The sequence below is a fragment of the Equus asinus genome, unplaced genomic scaffold (genome assembly GCF_041296235.1).
Source record: "Equus asinus isolate D_3611 breed Donkey unplaced genomic scaffold, EquAss-T2T_v2 contig_119, whole genome shotgun sequence".
Classification (NCBI taxonomy): Eukaryota; Metazoa; Chordata; class Mammalia; order Perissodactyla; family Equidae; genus Equus; species Equus asinus.
In genome coordinates, this window is record NW_027224760.1 from 1 (window position 1) to 7,500 (window position 7,500).

At 60.1% G+C, this 7,500-nt stretch overlaps 1 long non-coding RNA gene across 2 annotated transcripts; it reads left to right on the top strand.

Moving 5' to 3' along the window:
• The first annotated feature begins 846 nt into the window (after positions 1 to 846).
• On the top strand, positions 847 to 3,675 carry LOC139042971 (uncharacterized). 2 transcript variants are annotated; one of them, XR_011500069.1, is made up of 3 exons: positions 847 to 1,381; positions 2,670 to 2,904; positions 3,192 to 3,640. It is a non-coding gene; the product is annotated as an uncharacterized lncRNA (long non-coding RNA). The 2 variants fall into 2 exon arrangements; XR_011500068.1 differs by having other exon boundaries at positions 989 to 1,381; positions 3,188 to 3,675.
• Positions 3,676 to 7,500: the final 3,825 nt, after the last annotated feature.

The window sequence follows — 7,500 nt, forward strand, 5'->3', positions numbered from 1 at the left end:
ACTTAACCAGCGCGCCACCGGGCCGGCCTAGTGGCTTTCATCGCATTTGTTAAGTAGATTTTTTAACCCTCACGAACCTTAATTTTGGTGAAAACTAAGAAGCCAGCAATTAGGAACTGTCTTCCATGAGCACATCGATCTCGTCGCTTGGCCAATGTCTAAACACTTGGCCACTTTTAGAAACATGGGATTTCATAGGTTTATCTTTTCCTTCGCTTTATTTGATTTCATCTCACTTTAGTTTTTGGGTGAGGAAGATCGGCCCTCACAGAGCTAACGCCTGTTGCCAATCTTCCGTTTTTGTTTTTTTTTTTCCCCCCTCCCGATTTTTCTCCCCAATCCCCCCCATGACATAGTTGTCTATCTTAGTTGAGGGCCCTTCCAGTTGTGGCATGTGGGACGCCGCCTCCACACGGCCCGACGAGCGGTGCCGTGTCCGTGCCGTGCCGGGATCTGAACCGGCAAAACCCTGGGCCGCCGAAGGGGAGCTTGTGAACTTAACCACTCGGCCACGGGGCCGCCCCTGTCCGTGGACTTTTTTATCACCTGATTTCACCTCGCAAAACTTCAAAGCTTCAAGTTATCAGAGAGGTTTGGGAAGTTGTTTTTATTAATTTAATTAATTTATTTTTCGAGGAAGACGAGCCCCGAGCTGACACCTGCTGCCAATTCTCCTCTTTTTGCCCCGGGAGAGTGATCCCGAGCTAACATCCGTGCCCATCCCCCTCCCCTTGATAGGCGGGACGCTGACCACAGCGTGGCTCGCCAAGCGGCGCCACGTCCGCACCCTGGATCCGAACCTGCGAACCCCTGGCTGACAAAACGGAACGTGCGAACTTAACCGCTTGTGCCGCCGGGCTGGGCCCTTCGGGAAGTTATTTTCAGGACACGGGCCATAAACTAGAATCACCGCTACAGGTTTATCGGAGCGACATCAGCGTTCGTGGTGGATTGAGTCGTCCCCTCTGTCTCTCCCCTCCAGGGCACAACCAAAGGGACGTCTATCGACCCACCCACCAAGGATTCCCCCCCCCCCCCGCACGGCACAGCAGGATGCCTGAGAGATCCACGCAGCCCTACAGCGGCAAGTCACATTCGCACAGTCAAAATTCAATGGCAGAGACAAAACGTTAAGGTCAGTGAGAGGGAAGAGAATAACCGGCCCAGGAGCAACGGTGTGAAGAACACGGAGAAGACGGGTCCTAGACGCCGGGGTCCCCGGAGCAGTGATTTGATCAGAGGCCCGCAAACGTCCACGATCTCCACACCACGTTTATGGCCGACTGCGTGCGTGGGTCCTTTGGAATCGACCAGGCTACCGTCCGGGCCACTTTGGGACATCGTGTCCAGCTGCCCCGAGCGGTGGAGCTGTCGTTCAAGTGTAAGATGGGGCCCGTCCGGGGAGAGAATGGGGACGGGGAAAGGGAGGCCGCGGGAAGTCACAGAGTCTGAGGTGTTCGGGGGAGACTGACTCTTCTGAAGTGGAGGTGGTAGAAGGAGAGCAGCAGGATTTTTGGATTTTTGTTCCCTCTGTTAGGTATCTGGGTCCGGAGGAGAGTGGGGCGGGGGGGGGGCGGGTGGTGGTGGTGGTGGTGGGTGTGAGGCTGAGGCGGGGCTGGTGTTTCCTTTCCGAGTCAGGTGGAAGAGCTCCTCCAGTGGAGGTTTTTAGACAAGGGGTCTGGTCTGGCAGGATGGGAGGTTGCGGGTTGAGCCACAGGGGAATCTGTCGTAGCTCAGACTCGGGCCTTTGAAGAAATAGACAGAGAGAGGAGTTTTGCTCTGTCTGTCACCGCAGCCGGCACCTCAGGAGCAACAACAGGAGGCTTCCCGAATGAGTGAAGGGGCAGGAGCCAGCGTGCCCCGTGCCTCTCTCAGCCCTGCGCCGGCAGGGAAGGAAGCAGGCAGGCAGGCCTCAGGGCTACTCCCGTCCTACTGCCCGGTGGTCCCTGTCCCGGCCCCGCCCCCACTCTCCCCCTGACCCTCACCGCTCCCCAGCCCTCTTCTCAGCCAGAGAGGCGATGGGGGGGGGGGCGGTGCGGTCCCAGAACAAGTTTCCTCTCATCCGCCATCATCTTGCCACCCTGACGACTTGGCCTGAGATCCGGCCTAGGCTGTACCCGTGTGTGGTTTTCCTGTGGACAAGGGGGCCGGTTCACCATTTCGGAAGAAACCCCTAGCCTTCCACTGCCGAGTCGCCAGCCTGGGAGGGGGGAGGGGGGAGGGGGGAGGGGAGGTCAGGCCCATTCATTCCGATGGGCCTGGCGTCAGGGCTTCATTCAAGTGCAGGAAGCTCTCTCCCATGGCCTCGGGCTTTTTCCCATTGAACGGCTTTCTTCAATTCCCCCACCCTTAGGCCGCAGTCCACCAAGGGCCGGGAGGCAGGGAGGGAAGATGTTGGGGCAGGGTGGCTGTCTGAGAAACTCGCCTCATCTGGGGCAGAAAGAGTGCCCCCCTCCTTTCTCTAACCCTACTAGACTGCTTGAGGATCACGGACGGTTTGGCTCATCGATGAGCCCTGCGTTATGGGCCCGGCAAGCAAACTCCTAACGGGCAACCCGCCGCTCTAGGCGTGTGTGGGTTTTTTGATCTTTCACCTTCAAGTTCGCACGACATCGGTCCGTGTCCCCCGCCCCGGCTTCCCATGGGAAATCCTCCGTCTCTTTCCACAGACTCACTGGCGACTTCACACAGTGCCTGCCTCCTCCTCCTTAGGAAGGAAGGAAGGAAGGAAGGAAGGGGCTGACCCCGTGGCCGAGCAGTTGAGTTTGCACGCTCCGCTTCAGCGGCCCGGGGCTTGGAAGGTTCGGATCCTGGGCTCGGACACGGCACCGCTCATCAAACCACGCTGAGGTGGCGTCCCACACGGCAGAACCAGAGGGACCCTCAAAGAGAATATAGAACTAGGTACTGGGGTGCTCTGGGGAGAAGAAGAAGAAGGAGGAGGAATAAAAAGAAAAGAAAAGATTGGCAATGAGCTCGGGTGCCAGTCTTTAAAAAAAAAAAAAAAAAGAGGAAGAAAGATGGACAAACAGGAACGAATCCCACTGACGGCACCTCCAAATGGTGGGGGGCAGGGGGGTGGGGGGGGTGGGGAGTGGCATCATCGGGCCAAGGGTGACTCTAAGCGTGATCCCGCGGTTGTGTTATTTGACATTTTATCGAATCGATTTATTATTTTATTTTTGAGGAAGATGAGCCCTGAGCGAACATCTGCCACCAATCCTCCTCTGTCGGCCGAGGAAGACTGGCCCTGAGCTGACATCCGTGCCCATCCCCCTCTACTTTCCAGGTGGGACGCCTGCCACAGCGTGGCTCGCCAAGCGGTGCCGGGTCCTGTGCCCGGGATCCGGACCGGCGAACCCGGGGCCGGCGGAGCAGAACGTGCGAACTTCACCGCCGCGCCACCGGGCCGGCCCCCGGAGTTGTTTTGAAAATCCAGTAAGGGGCTGGCCCCGTGGCCGAGTGGTTAAGTTCGCGCGCTCCGCTGCAGGCAGCCCAGTGTTTCATCGGTTCGTTCGGATCCCGGGCGCGGACACGGCACTGCTCATCAAACCACGCTGAGGCGGCGTCCCACATACCACCGCTAGAAGGACCCACCGCGAAGAACACACAACTACGTACCGGGGGGCTTTGGGGAGAAAAAGGAAAGACAAAAAATAAAATCTTCCAAACTCCAATAAAACTTTGAGTGAAGACGACGAGGAGGATGCGAAACGTATCTCACGCCTCCGAGCCGAGCCGTCCGTTTAGGTTTAGGAAGGGGGACGAGGACCCTTTGTAAGCGACATCCCTTTTTAAGCACCATTCTAAACCACAGAACAGAACTCCCTCTCCTCGACCCGGAGCGAGGAGGTTCCTGGGTGTGTCAGAGAGGGTCACGTCCTCTGCAGCACGAACGAACCGCCAGGGTTCGGCCACGGGAAAGAATTTCTTCCTCTCCAGGGGGACTAAAAGTCACCGACGGCAGCGGGCGTAGGTGCTATCCTTCCCGTCCAGGAAAGGCAGGGAGAACTTCAGCCGTGAAGAGAAGGAGGTCTTCCTCACTCCCCGTTTTGGGAGGGCCCCTTTGGCAGGGGAGTTTTGTCTCCTGATTTCAAGTCAGGAAGAAAAGGGAGAGAGAGAGAGAGAGAGAGAGAGTGTGTGTCCTTCTCGTGCCAGGTCGGTCTGAGGGGGACCTCCTCTGGTTTCCTCCCTTCCCAGGGAACGCCGTTCGCTCCTTCTTCTAGAAAAAGCTCCCAAAGCACCACCGCCCAGGATGGTCGACCTACGCCCATCGTCCCTCCTTTCCCAATCATTTCTACCGCGACAGAGGGACAGAGGCCCCTGCCCCATCCCCATCCCCACCCCCACCCCCATCGCCTGCCTCCTTGATGGCCAAAGGAGCTGCCTCTGAGAATGGAACGGGGCTTGGAAACCTTCTAGAGGGGTGACTCTCACCTGCCTGCCTGCTGGGAAAAGCACCACGCTGTCCATCGGACTGCTCTTTTGGGCAAACGTAGGCGTGCCACATAGCGATCGACAGCTATGGCGGGGGGGGGGGGGGGCGGGGTGGCGTGGTGGTGCCCAGGATCCACGACACGTGACGGCTGCGGAGCACGACAGCCCTAAGACCTTGAGGGAGACGGGGTGGCGCGTGAATCCTTTCGGAACGAGAACGACAGGAAACGCTGACGGGGACGTGTTCTCCTCTCGAGAACACACCAACGCCTCGCACGGTGTCTGACCCGGGGTGCCTCTGACTTTTGTCATCAGAGACGATCCTCTCGACCGCCCCTCACGCTTTGGGGAAAAGGGGAGAGGGACTCGGTAGCACGGGAAAAGCCATCCATCCGCCCTTCCTTTCCGTCTTCACGGCTCCTTCTCGTGGAAAACGAGGAAGCCGTCCGGAGGAACGGAACACTGACCCGGGCCAAAGCGTGGCCCAGCCTGAGCCTCCAAAACCTTCTGCTAAGTGAGAGGTGCCAGACATCCAAGGCGACCTACGTTGCGATTCCACACAGAGGAGAGAGCTAGAACGGTCCAACCCTAGAGGGCGACAGCAGATGGCGGCGGCGGCGGCGGCGGCAGTGGTGGTGGTGATCGTGGTGGGGCAGATCCGGGAGTGGGGCCGTTTTTTCTTTCGGGGGGAGGGGATGGAAACGGAAACCTTCTGGAAATAGATAGCCGTGACGGATGCGCCACCTTGGGGAGAGAGACTCCCGAAGGCCACTGGCTTGTGCCCCGTGGAAAGGATGGATTCGGTGGGATGGGAATTCTACCTCCGTGTAGAGCGTGTGGTAAACCACGAGGTAGGTGGGTGGGTGGCCTCCCTGCCTCGCCTCCACCTAGACGTCCACACACAGAGACCGACGAGGGAGGGAGGGAGGGAGGGAGGGAGGGAGGGAGAGAGACAAGACTGACAGAGGCCGAGGCCGAGGCCGAGGCAGTGAGCGAGTAAGTGATCGACCCTGGCCATAGGGATTCCTCAGAGGGCGTCTCTTGGCTCCCCAAACGAAGAATGTGTGTGGAGATCGAGAAAGATCACCGACCTAGGAGAACCAGCAAGACTTCCTCACCCGCCAGAGAGCCGCTGGGCCCCTGCCGTCCCTGCCACCGCCACCCCTACCCCTCGCCTTTGGCAGCGACGCCAACGAAAGGCAGGCAGACGAGTGGGAGAGTCGTGTGGTGGTGTCCCCCAAGGAAGGTGGGTCCATGCCGACGAGCGGTCGTCGGCGTGTGGAAAAGCCAGAGGCGGGCTGACTAGAAGGAGGGCGTCCTGGAGGAAGGGGCCAGGGTGTGAGGGAGAGAGGCCTGTTCCTCTTCCCCTGTCGGTCCCAAGTCAGGGGCCCAAAGGAGGAAAGCTGTCCGTTCCTTTCCGACTCGGACGGTTCGGGCGGAACCGACCGATCCCCGCGGCGGCGCAGTCGGGGCTTTCTGGACCAGAACCCCTCTCTCTGTCGCCTTTCGACCACACGCACGCTTTAGAGGCCAAGGGAAAATGGATCGGGTCTCTCTGTCTCTCTCCCTAGAAAACAAGGGGCCGGGGGCCGAGCCCGTGGACGAACGGTCAAGTAGCGCCCCCCACCCCGGCCCCCGGCTTCGACGGCCCAGGTTTTCACCGGTTCGGATCCTGGGCGCAGCCCCAGACCCAGCATCGCCCTTCAAGCCACGCCGAGGCGGCGTCCCACATAGCAGAAACGCGAAAGACCTACCACTGGAACCTACAACTATGGACGGGACGGGACGGGACGGGGCGGGGCGGGGCGGGGCGGGGCGGGGGTGGGGGGGCGGCTTTGGGGAGCAGGAAGAAAGAAAAAATAAAAGAAACACAAGGACGGTCATCGCGATAGTTCTTTCCACTTCCATCCATATGTTAACAGGACCCAAGTTTCCCGACCTCCATTTGGATGTATGTTAACTAAATGGAGAAGCTATTCAAAGGACTCCTCTAAAGAAGTCCACGTTCTTCTTTCTAAATGATAATGAAAATCATTGTCACCACCGCTCTTCCGACCCTCCATGTCCAGACGGCCTCCCGCCCCTCCCCTATCCCCAACTCCCGCCCCGCCCCGCGCCGACCCCCGACCCCGGCATTCTCCACGCCCACCTTTCCCTCTCCACTCCTACCCCCCCCCGTCCCCCGCCGCCCGGGACACCGCACCCCGCGCCCCCCCCCCCCAATCCAGGCCGGGCCACCTGGTCGACCTCCTCGAACACTATATAAGAGGATGCCGGGCAGCAGGTGGCGCCCGACAAGCGGCCTCCTCACCGGCCGGACGGATCAGCCTCGCGGGGGCGGGCGATGGGGAGGCGTTCGTCCAGGTCAGGTCAGGTCGGGGGAGGGAGGATGCCGCGCCGGCCGGCCTGGTGCGTGGCCTGGTCCCGATCCACCCCGCGTCTCGTTTCTCGGGCCGGGACGAGTACAGGCGGGGAGGCCGACTCGGTCACGGAAAGCGGCCTTGGGGAGGTTTTGGCGAACGTCCCTGTCCCGGGGCCGTCTGCCGACTAGGGGACGGAGTCCTCCTCCATGCTCCTTCTCGCCCCGAGTCGGGCGGGTTGTGGGTCGCGCGGTCGACTTGGCCATTTCCCCGGAGGCATCCTGCCTGCCGGGGCTCCCTCCCTCGGGCCGGTGCGAGCGGTCCTCGGGCGGCCCGGGAATTTGGGCCGCAGCGAACGAACGAACGAAGCCCGTCCCTCCTGCGTCGGCACCGATGAGACACAGCCCTGGTGGATGGAGCCGCTTTCCTCGGGTTTCCTTTTGCTTTCGGCCGCTGCTGCCACCAAACCTCCCTAAACGATAGGAATGAAAACGGGAACCGTTGGCATAATAAAAGCGTTTTGGTTGGCGTGTTTCTTGGCTTTTGGGGACTCGAGAGGTATGATGGATGATCTCCGATTGACGTTGGGAAGGTCTATTTCATCCCAGTCGCACGAACCCCGAAAACGTGGCGGCTGGACGAGGGAGGGAGGGAGGGAGGGAGGCCAACCACGGGATTTCCGCACGACCAGCTGATGGACACG